A 12,187-nucleotide genomic window follows, 5' to 3' on the forward strand; every position below is an offset into this window, starting at 1 on the left:
AAAAGAAATTATACCATCCACTAGACAGATTACCACTTTAAGAAAGGTTTACTTGATTATAGAAAAAGGTTCCTGAGAGGCCCACCTTGATTCATAAATGTAAGGCAGGTAGGTAACCACAGCCCCAGAAAAAAAAAAAATGTGTATTTTGTGTATGTGTTTCCTCAAAGACCTCCTGTCCCAGTATCTCTTGCTGTGTAGAGCTCGGGGAGGGTGGTACCCATATTTCCTAGAGATCCCAAAAGAAATCTGGAGAAGAGACATCAAAACCAAAATCCTTATCCCCAAAAGCGAAGGAAACCTGTCCAGATAGACCAAGTAATTCTGACAAAGCCCCCAAAGTAGGAAGGGCAATGATGCTATAGAGTTGCAGTGCCTCTGAGGGTGGGCTTTTCTATAAGGTTGGTGTGAAGCAGTGTGGGGACTGAGTCTCTGTGCCTGTGAGCTGGTGGCAGTACTGCATGTTACCTGTTCTCTGCCCTCCAGGCGACAAGCTTTTCGTTGGGAAAATGAATTAGAATCAATCAGCGGAGTGTCGAGAACCCTGACCAGTCCTCTGAGTCAATGTAACCCTGGGGAGGAAGATTGCCTCCTGCGGAGAACCCTGATGGGGGCCAACCACATGGTGCCTGAGAATTTCGGCAGAGCACAGATCAGAGATGGCAGGAAGCTAACTTTGTTAACAGAGTTTGAAGCTCTGGATCTAGTCATACCGTGGGCCCAGGACGTGTCATTAAGAATGACTCTCTGATCTGTTTGAGCTGGTTTTCTTTCTTGTTTTTTCTTATGGAACTCAGGTCCACAGATTTGGATGAATTGTGATCCTTGGTTCATGACAACTGTTATCCCAAGCATTCTCTTCTAATTATTTTTAAAATATAATGACTACTCATTATCTTTCACCTCCAACAGGAACTATAACCTAATATCAGTATCACAGATTGAATTGCATCCTCCTACCTTCACATCTTGAAGTCCTTACCACCACTACCTCAGAACATGACCTTATTTGGAAATAGGACCATTCCAGATATAATTCGTAAGTGAAGATGAGGTTATTCGGGTGGGCTCTAATCCTGTGTGGTGTCCTTATAAAAAAGGGGAGACGTTCACCCAGAGGCAGACACACATAGTGGCAAGAGGATGTGAAGGGACGGGGAGAAAACGGCCATCTGCAAGCCAGGGACAGAGCTTCCCTCACAGCCTGCACAGGAACCAGCCTTCATCTTGGACTTCTAGCCTCCAGATCTGTGAGGCTACTGTCTAAGGCTCCTGGTTTATGGTCCTATGTTACAATAGCCCTGGCAAGCTAACACAATCAGTAACTTGTTTTTACCAACATGCTGTTCCCCATTCCACCCTCCTGCCTTCCCTTTGAATTAACATGACCTAAACTTTGTATTTATCATAACCTACCACTGTCTTTCTTTAGGAGTATTAGCGGCAGTTTTCTTTTTTATTATTTTTATTTTTATTATATATACTTTATAATTTATGCTTTATATATACTTTATGTATGTACAGGTATATTATATAAAGAATATATATAACATATATACTTTACATGTAAAGCATACATAATGTATGTAATGTATACATATCCATAAATTAATATCTGCACACATACGTAGGGAAATTTAATGGGACATTATGATAGATACTGTGAATAAGGTAACCGTAATCTTACTATCTGAATAATAATCTCGATATCCCTTCCATTCTACCTGTGCTTGCCTCCACAGTGAAGCTAAACTCTGTAGAGTAAAATCGTGTGGTACCAAGACGCAGCCACAGTAACACAATCACAGCTGGGTACTGGCTCCCATGTTCTGCCCAGCTTCTGTCTGTGGATCAAAGTTCCTTTCTTCTTCAGGAGAAGGAATGGGGCTAGGAAGTGACCAGGATTTTCTCAGGTCAGTGGATGGTGAGCTAAGTACGGGAATATTTCAATGTTGCTGTAAAACAGTACAACTAGACCAAAAAATTATAATTTTGTTAACCTCAAAGCAATGCAGTCCTGAATTTTATGCAGTTATATTTTGGACCTCACTAATCCATGTGATGGCTGAGTTCTACTGCATTCACTTCCCCAGCATCTCTTGAGCCTGGGATTGGTATCTGACACAGTTCTGACCAATCAGACCTAAGCCTGAATCTGCCTGAATCTGCCAGGGAGGTTGAGAGAAAGCTTTTGTTCTTCTAAAAAAGGGGCAGATGTGGCTGCTGCCACCTACGCCCTCTCCCTTTTTCTCCCCATCCCCTGCTTTTAATGCAGCCTTGAAAGAGGATTTGCTGCCATAGCTGTGGTGGTCAACTCACCACCAAAGGCAAAAAGATAGGAAAGCTGCCAACGCAGCAGTCCTGATATAACTGAGCCGCTGAACAAAAGCCAGCAGCTGCCTATCCCTAGAATTCAAATTATGCAAGAAAATAAACACTTAAGTCTTCAAGTCACTCTTAGAGCTTCTGTTACTTGCAACCAAAGTCATTACTGATGAGTATAGAGGTGGACTGGATTTCCTGCTGGGGCGGGTGGGCATTAGAGTCTGAGAATTATGTTTTGGAACTCAGCTCGTAGAGAAGAGTTCTGAACATTCAGATCACTAAATATAAAGTCAGACACCTCAGCTGCCTAAAAATGGGTAAACAGAGGCTCAAGGAAGGAAAATGATTTGCTCATGGAGAGATATCTGGCAGGAACTAGCTTTGGATAAAGTACTAATATGTGCCCACACTTTTAAGATTGAAACTGAGGCTGAGAGTGGTAAATATAGACTTCTCCCAATTCCCAGCTCTATAATTTTGATTGTCTTATTCCCAGCTTAGCTTTCTATTCACTGGACTTAGTTTTATCTCAATTTGTCTCCCACTTAGCCAAAAGGATCTCACACAACCTAAGCTGTATATCACTTTCATTACTCTCTCCAGTCATGAAGCAACACTGACATTCCTGGATGAGAACCCTGTGAAACAGCTGTTTCAATTAAGTGCTTCTAGGGTGTTTGGAGAAAATTCTAACTTTTGGTCATCGTTAGATGCTGTGTCTGTGCTCTGACTCCCTGTCCTGTGCTTTTCTTTTTCTTTTCTATTACAAATACTCTTCACCCCATGAGTAAACTCACACTATTCTGGAGTGTATTCTTGGAAAATAATCTGCTGAAAAAGATTACCAAGAAATGGCACTTGGTTGAAAAAAAATGATCTAATCACTAATAGGATACATCTGGAGTCCTTGGCTTTGTTAGTAGGAGGGGGAAGATAGCATTATTCCTCTCTCTTGGTATAGAGCGTAGCTGTATGTTTTTCTAATTAAGTTCCCATTGAGTGGCCTCAACAAAGCTGCATTCTGTTGTCTCTTAACTTGGTCCCCAAAGTGCTGGAGAAAACTTTATGCTACTAAATTGCCACAACAAAAGTGATGGAAATCATTAATAGCTCTGATAATGCAGACATTAAGGTTTGGATTACTGCTCTGGGATATTGTTTCTAATGAAACAATGGTTTGCTATACTGCAACCATTCACCATATCACAAAGAACAAATTTCTACATGTGGACACTATTGTTGGTACCTACTTTGGGAGTGGAGTTGGCAGTGTTATACCTCAAGAATTTGAAAGTAATGGCATTGTATTACAGACAGAGTACAATGTCTACACGGTGGATTAGAGCCAATATAGGCCAGTTAATAAGGCACGTTAATAAGGGAATGGTTCCATGCCAATAAAACTAAGCTAGTAGGAGAATAAAGATACTAACAGATCCTGAGAAATGCTGTCAATCAAGAGAAGAAATGGTCTGAAATGAAAGTATAGACCAAAAGAGTTACAGTATCAACTGTTAAGTTGCCAAACCAAACATGACCAGGGGAGGAGTCTTGTCCAGTGGGGCTTCAATATCAGGATTTTGCTGGTATATTTCTGTATAGAAATAAAGACATCAAGCTAATTTACCCTATGCCATTTATGTTAAAAATCACCTATCCCCCATTATCCTGATAAGATCCCCAACAGCCAGGATGCCTGGGTGGCTCAGTGGTTGAGTATCGGCCTTTGGCTCAAGTCGTGATCCTGGTGTCCTGGTATTGAGTCCCACAATGGGCTCCCCACAGGGGAGCCTGCTTCTCCTTCTGCCTATGCCTCTGCCTCTCTCTGTGTGTCACTCATGAATAAATAAATAAATAAATTATTTTTTAAAAATCCCCAACAGCTAATTTCTTGATTATCTGGCTGCCCATGGGTATCTTCATACAAGGGAGAGATGTGCTAATATAAATATTAGAGTTCACAGCACAAAAAGACTTCCAAATATAAGTTAATAAATAAAGATTGTAATTTTCTGGTTTTAAATATCAATATCTGCTAGCTTGGCTAGGGTAAGTCTGCCCCTGAACAATGTACCCACTTTCAGTGGATGAAAATCCAGTTTTGTAGCCCTATGATGAGACTGAAGACTGTGACAAACATAATATAGTGGCATCTCCATGTCACATGTCCTCATGTGGCTGGGACCTTGCCAGGTGTCTTCAGTTTAAATTCAATAGATAGGGTCCAGGGGGAACCAAGGTGATAGAGCTGGATCCTGGAGCTCTTATATTTCCTACTCAAGTCTTCAGAAGGCTAACATTCCTGTCTTCATCAAAGCCTTACTCTCAAGTCAGAATGACCCATTGGCAAACACTACAATTTGGCTAGAGCTTACATGAACATCTAGCTCATCTTCTTGAACTCAGTTAAACCATCAACTTGCTTTTGTCAAATACCCACAGAGAAGAAGGATATCTGTCAAGAACCCCCTGAAGACAGATGCCATTTTTGCATTTCAATTTAAAGTGGCCAAATGAGACTCTTTCGATGAAAGTACAAAAACTAGCCAATTTTAAAAATAGAGATTCTTTTATGGAAGCCACTATTCTACTGTTAATTGTGGAAAAAAAAAAAAAAAAAAGGACTTGTCAGCTTTTGGAAATGGGTCACTTATTGCTCCACATACTGAGGGATAGGAAAGAACGGTGAGAGAGGCAAAGTGGTGTAGAGACAGCTGCAGCATAGGAGCCCCGATGCCCGAGTTTGAGTTTTGGTTCAGTGGCTTCAGAAAGGCATGACTTCTGTCTCCTCTCTTCACTTTACTACCCTCTGTCAAAGCATAGCCCTGACCTATGTGAGATCTAAAATCCCTTCCAGGGCTAACATTCTGTGAGGCCAGGGGGAAAGGGAGGAAACTTCTGCCTAGAAAGGGCACTCGGCTTTTGTCTTTTCTGCTACGTAATTCCTCAAAGCCCCCCAGAAAATTTGCATGTGAGTCATTAGGTGGCTGAGCATCTCATTGGACCAAGCCTCCCTAATTCATACCCCAGCTGTCCCTCCATGCCAGAGTTGGGTTTGCATTCGCGTTATTATGAGATCTGCTGGTAAGGGAAGTAATGACTAATTTGTATTATTTGGGAACTGCAGATCATGTCACCTTGATGCTTCCCTGAAGCTGCAGGAGTCTCACTTCCAGCTGAAGGTGTCTGCAGGCTTGTCATTCCTGGATGTTGCTATTTATGCTGGTCACCCACTGAGGATGTGGAAACTTCGGGTGCCTGCATGATCACTGAACAGCATGGATCTGGTGATGCTGATGGCTCCTGGGTGAGGACCTGAAGTGGCAGCAGAGGTGCTGGGAAAGGGTAAGAAAATTGAGACATATGTTGAATGTGGGAGGTTAGGATGGACTGTGAAGCCTCAACAGGGATCTCGAGCAGAGATGCCTCATTGACAGAAACTATGGAGTTAAGTGCCTACTCCCTCAGTCGCCCCTGCAGGGTTCACCTGCAAAGTTAATAGCAACATTTTCTGTAGCAATCTTGTTATAAGAAACACACCAACCCCAAACAAGAAATGTGACATCTAAGAAGCTTTGTAGGCAGAGAATTACCAACCATTTACTAACTTATCTTGCTCTATGTGGGCAAATGAAAAATTAAGCCAAGTCCAGGGATCAGCTCATCTTCCAGCAGAGCCATACATTAGAATAATTCATTTTCTTCTCAGCACTTAGAAACTAAAAGAAGGCATTGAAAAGGAGGCCTTGCATGAGACACACACCACCCTGAGGTACAATGCACTTGACCCAAACAAATGCTGCCCTGAATTTGCAGAACATCACATGTATAGATGCACCAACATATGTGCATATATACAAGAAGGATAACACATACTTAAAGAAAAAGCAATCTTCCCAGCATGGAAAGAAATAATTTCTCAGCATGGAGAGTATACAACACTAGGGTAAGAGTCCCTTGCAGAAACATAGATTCTTATAAGGATCAGATAGTAAGTACAACCACCCACCATATTTTAAGTCAAAAATGATTAAGATGATTGGAGTTTGGAGTTCTCCGGGATACTGCAAGCAAGCATTCAGTGGGCCATCTGGTCAGTGGATGCCTTCTGGCCCAAGCTGACTGCACCTAAGTTGATAGGAAATCCTTTTATAGATTTTGCTGCTGTTCTATGTTGTATCAGTTAAGCACCCGTGTTGGTGAGAACATAATATTATGGAAAAGGACATAATGATGACTTACAGATTGAAGGGGGGTGGCTTTCATTCTGGAAGGGATGGTTACTACCCACCGGATTCAAAGTGGATGTGGCAGATGGAAGGAACGGGAATAGGTTCTTGGCCTGCAGGGTTCAATGAATGGACAAAGCTGCCTTGCCAATGAGCCGAATGGCTTCAGATAACTTGGCAGGCCTCTACCAGAGTAATCTCTAAGAGGGCATGGAAAAAATAATAGAGTGCAAATTTTAATTTGGGGGATAATTTTATGTCTAATGAACTTGAAAAAAAGTGATTGAGTAATGGACATCAGCCCTTTTTAGTATTTTATACATGCATCATTTTTTGACAAAATATACAAACCTTATCAGCGTTTCCTACAAAGGCATTTGAGGAGAAAAAAAATGTTTCCTTCTGTCACTTCAAACTTCAGGAAGCACAACTCCACTCACGATACTTTGTTTTGTTTTATGGCCATGTCAGTATAGACTTGCTCTTTTTAAAGTGCATACTTGGGCTTCGCCTATCTCTAATTATATGTTATGAATCATTATGATGCTTATTTGGATTTTTTCTAATCTAGCAAATGACAGTTCCGGAGCCCAGTACTCTCAGAAGCCTATCATAAATATCTGTTGCATTAACTATACTCTTTTTGCCCGCCCATATTAAAACTCAGTATTTTGAATCACTGTCTCAAGTGTGGTCCTCAGATAGGATAAAAGATGTAGGAATGTAAAGGAGGTTTCCAATCTCATTCCAGGAGGAAAAGTGCATTCCATTCTCCAGAAATACTGAGTATTTTATAGATGGAGGCATTGCAGATTATCTAACCAGACTCCTTCATCCTATAGATGAAGACAAGCTCAGTTATAAGATACGTAAGTAGGGATGTTTCATCAGACTACCCTCCTTCCATAATGCAGTGTTCTTTAAAAAACAAAACAAAACAAAAAAGTCTTTTTTCAAAATAATACTTGTAACATTAAAAATAGTATAGAATAAAAATTAATAAGTATTAACAAAATATAATAGAATACCCATTCCATCCTTGCCTGGCCCCGGTTCTGTTACTGAGAAGACCATTTCTCTAAATGTGTAATTCTAAATAGTAGTAAGTAACTGGATTCCTTGATTTATTGATTTTAGCGATTTTTCATTGACTTCTTCATTAAGAAAGATAAGGATTTAGCTCACTTCAAATACCCTTTTTGCACAGATAAATTTTATAATATTGTTACCACTGCTTCCAGTAGTACTTTGTAGCATTAAATGATGTGCTAGGACATTGTAGGTCATATTTCATTAATTTTATCCAGTGTTTCTTGATTCTCTATGCGTAAGATAAGGATATCTCTGCCTGAATCTCTGCCCTTCCAAAGCCCAATTCCTGTCCTCAGATCCTTAAATTTGCATTACAGTCTATAGCCATAATTATAATAAGTCTTTATTTTTTTTTGATAGATTGATTTTTAGAGCTGAAATGAACAGTGTTGATTATTACTTGCCCACGTAAAGCCAAGTATGTTCTAAGGTTACAATGCCTTTCTCTGTGAGGCTGAGATGACCACTGTACCCACCAAGAGGATGATCCTAGAATCTAGGTCAAATGGAAAAAGTAGACTCATCTACTTCATCAGTCTCAAAATCATGCTACCTTTTAGTTTGCTTCATATTTTGACCATGACTTTCCTATTAGGATTTTATTTCTCCTGGTGTTAGTTATATTTTCTTCAGAGAAGTGGTGCATGATTTCTTTTTTTTTTTTTTTTTTTTTTTTTTTGGTGCATGATTTCTTTATCATGTTTTTCAGACTTTCCTTTTTTTTTTTTTTTCAAGATTTTATTTGAGAGAGAGAGAGAATGTATGTGTGCATATACATGAGCCAGGGAGGAACAGAGGCAGAGGGACAGGGAAGGAATCCCAAGCCAGCTCTGCATGAGCAGAAGCCTGACGTGAGGTTTTACCCTGTGACCCAAGAGACCATGACATGAGCCAAAACCAAGAGACTGACTCTCAATGGACTGAGCCACCCAGGAGCCCCAGACTTTCCTTTCTAATGCCTTGAAATCATTCCATTCTTCTTCTTGGAGACATTCTTAGAGTTTGTTGACTTCCTAATATAAAATAAATCAGTTGCTTTCAAATCCTATCTAAATGTCTCAGCCTATGATTTCATTTCATTGGACTCTGTATCATTCAATGCCCAGGGCAAAAAAACAGAAACTACTCTAGATAATTAACACAGGGGGAGATGAATTAGACCTTGAGATAGTTCATTACTAAAGTGTTGTAAAGACTGGAAGAGCAAAAGAGAAAAGATGCTGTTACACGGGAACAGTGACTCCAGTAAGCCTCTAACCACCACCCTTGCTGGAACTCCTGAGACCATAGTCTTTTCTGCCACCAAGGAGAAGCTTACAAGCTTCCAGCCCCTTGATGCTCCAGGAACACATGCTCCATGAGTGTTGTTGGAAGTTCTACCAATGGACTGGTGCTATTGTGTTGCAGATACTGAAACATAGTCAAAAGTACTTCTACCTCCCTCCTACTTCCTAATTTCATTCGAAATTTGACCATTGGCCAAAAAAAAAAGTAAAACAGAACCAGCTGGCAATGGAGTTTCAAAAAGATAGTTTCAGACTGTCAGAGCTAGAAGTAGAGAGGAAAGTACAGAAGACTATTGTGGAGCTGAGTGCCAACAGACAGTATCTGAAACAGACTTTTGGATTAGTTCTATCATTTTTATGGCTTATATTTTCCACATTCTTATTTATTTTTTTTAAAAAATAAAACCTCTAATCCCTCAACTAATTCTTCAGAAGATATGACCACATGGTAAACATTTCTGAATCTTTGCATATTGGAAATATCTGGATTTTGTCTTCACATTTGATTGATAGGTTAAGTACAGAATTCTTGGTTTGAAATAGTTTTCACTTAAAATTGAAAGGCCTGGCTCTGTTGTCTTCTAGAATTCTTTATACCTCTTGAGAGGTCCATTACAAGGCTGGTTTTTATTCCAGAGTTTTTAACTGCTCTTCTCTCTGGAAAACAAAACAAAGCAAACAAACAAACAAAAAAACCTAGCCTTGAAATCAATTCTTCCTCAAACTCTATCCTAAGTATATTCCCTTCTCCCACCCTAGACAGTTCTGCCGTCACCTTAGAATAGACCCACTAAGACTTTCAACTGGGTTATTGCAATATGGCCTCCCCAACTGCTCTGTTTCCACTCTTGGCACCACCTCCCCAAACTATTACCCACAGAAAGCCAGAGTTATCTTTTTAAAATGTAAGTCAGCTAATGTTATCCTTCTAATTAGAATAATTCAGCAGCTTCTTTTATCTTCCTGTTAACTTCTGCATAACAAATCAACCCAAAAACTCAGTGGCCACAAAAAACAAATATCTGGATTTCCTTTGCACTTTTGTGAGTCAATGGGAAGTACTTCTGGCCTGGCTGAGTTTATGTAAAGCTGAATATACAAAGATAGTCTCGCTCAGATGTCTGGCAGTTGGTAGACTAATTGGTCTCAAGGTTGCAGGGGTGGCACCTAAGTTGAGCAGCTTATCATTTATCTGCATGGCATCGAATCCTCTAATACACTAGCTTCCCTCCTTCACATGGCAGTCTCAGGGCTCCTTCAGCATTGAAAGAGAACATGACCCAGTGTGCAAGTACTCTTCCAGTTTCTGCTGGCATCATATTTACTAAGGTCTTCTACCTAAACCAGATCACCTAGCCAAAGACTAATAGGTTAAAGAAAAACCTATTTTTGTCCATATAGATCTAAGAGATCACATGAAATCCAATGCATAAAGCATCATCTATCAACAGATGGGTTCTTTAGTAGAGATCTTTCCAGAAAAGTCTAAACTTCACTTGAATAATCTGTCACTGTGTGTCTACTATGTACCAAGGGCTGAAGATACAAACGTCCCAAAGACATAGTCTCTATTTTAAAGAGGCCACTGGAATGAGGCAGCCACACACAGTTAATTAAGATTAAGATAATTGAAGGAACCTACCTAAAGAGAACAAGACAAATGTGCCAATTGAGAGAGCCTACGGTGTCACATTTTCTAAGAACTGACAAACCAAATTTATACAAACCCTGGCAAAATATCTCAATCTCAAATATAAAGAAAAAAATTCTTTAACTATAAGGGAAATAAAATATAGGAATCATCAAAGGGGAAAGATATCACGTTGACCTCACATTTTTCTGAAACATATGTAGGAATTCATGGGAGCATGAAAAGGTTGTGACCTACACATTTTTTCCCAAATGATTTCTGTCTTTAAAGAAGAAAAGTCCTCAGATTTACAAGGACTTTCCTTTAAAAAAAATTGCTTGGGTATGCACTTCACTTAATGGAGAAATGAAGTCATATTAGGAATTCTAGAATGGAGAATTTAGGTTATAAAAAGGCTTGAAGGTCATCCCTTCCCATTTAGCCTATAAACTCAAGAATCCATTTGGATTGTATTCATGTGTTGTGAGGTGGAGCCTGCAGCCTGCAGCAAGGGTGTGGCCTTGTATTCAATTATTCTTTATTTCTGTTTCTGCTTTTTTCCCAGGAAGATGAAATATTTTTATTATCCATATTCATCTCTGGGGACCCAGACCCTCTTTAATTTGTGGTTCTTCCATTTCAACAGGTGACCCCTAAGGTCTTTCTGGGAGTTGTGCCCATTCCTGCATTCCAGAAAGAGAAAAGATGTCCCGCTGGGAGGATTGTATGGGTGGTGCCTGGGAGTCACCTACATCACTTTTCTCCACCTCCCTGTAGGCCAAATCTCAGTCATTTGGACACACTTAGTTGCAAGAGAAGCTGGGACATGCAGTCTAGTTGTGCTCCCATCGTGTAGAAAAATGAGTGCTGGCTAACACATCAAAGTCTTGGCCACAATCTGCTCCTCTGGTTACTAAATAGCCATTTACTCTGATTCTCACACACAGAACACATTTGCCCTTCCCCAGAGACAACTTGGAAGACAATTCAGAAGTTCCAGCTCGCCCAGCACCCGTCTCAAAGCCCTACATTTCCAGAGGAAGCACAGTCCATACCATCTGTCCAGATGTGGCTCCTTGTGGTCCAACAGACTTTAAATTAAAAAGCAGGTAACTTTCCATGCATCTTATCCCAATATACCCATCCACTCAGTTCTGGGAGAGGGAGAGGATAAAAGTAATATGAATTCCCAAGCAGGCAGTGGAGAGATAGGGCCACATGCCGCAAACTCTGGTATCTGGCAACACCGTGATCCTGCCAGGCTGGCATTCTGAGGTTGTCTGCCCTAGCCAAGAGAGCTGGCTTTGTTTAAACCCTGTTTTTCCTCTCGGGGAGCAGCTCTCGCTCATGGTTCCTGGCCTCTGGTTCTGCCTCTTGAGAAATTCCTTATTGTCCATTTTCAAAGTTACTAAGTGAAGAAAAAAGAAAGCCTCCCTGGGAGCTGTACAGTTTTCACAGCACACTTCAAGCCATTATAAATTTGGGGGCCTGAAAGTTGTTTTAAGCCTCAAATAGTTAGAGGGATTTTCATTCCAGGCTTGTGGTTTGGTTGGCAATCCCCATGCCCTAAAAGACATAGTCGCTTCTGGCATATTTGCCTTCATTTAGTTCCATGTATCACTAGC

General features: G+C 40.4%; 1 long non-coding RNA gene across 1 annotated transcript in view; it reads left to right on the forward strand.

Annotated features, from left to right (window-relative positions):
• Positions 1 to 909: 909 nt before the first annotated feature.
• Positions 910 to 12,187, forward strand: part of LOC144289626 (uncharacterized) — a 34,051-nt gene continuing 22,773 nt past the window's right edge. The window contains exons 1-3 of the long non-coding RNA XR_013357469.1: positions 910 to 1,039; positions 1,743 to 1,913; positions 5,453 to 5,670. This is a non-coding gene — a long non-coding RNA (uncharacterized LOC144289626). The remainder of the gene's footprint in view (positions 1,040 to 1,742; positions 1,914 to 5,452; positions 5,671 to 12,187) is intronic.

Source organism: Canis aureus, chromosome 1, assembly GCF_053574225.1.
Source record: "Canis aureus isolate CA01 chromosome 1, VMU_Caureus_v.1.0, whole genome shotgun sequence".
Classification (NCBI taxonomy): Eukaryota; Metazoa; Chordata; class Mammalia; order Carnivora; family Canidae; genus Canis; species Canis aureus.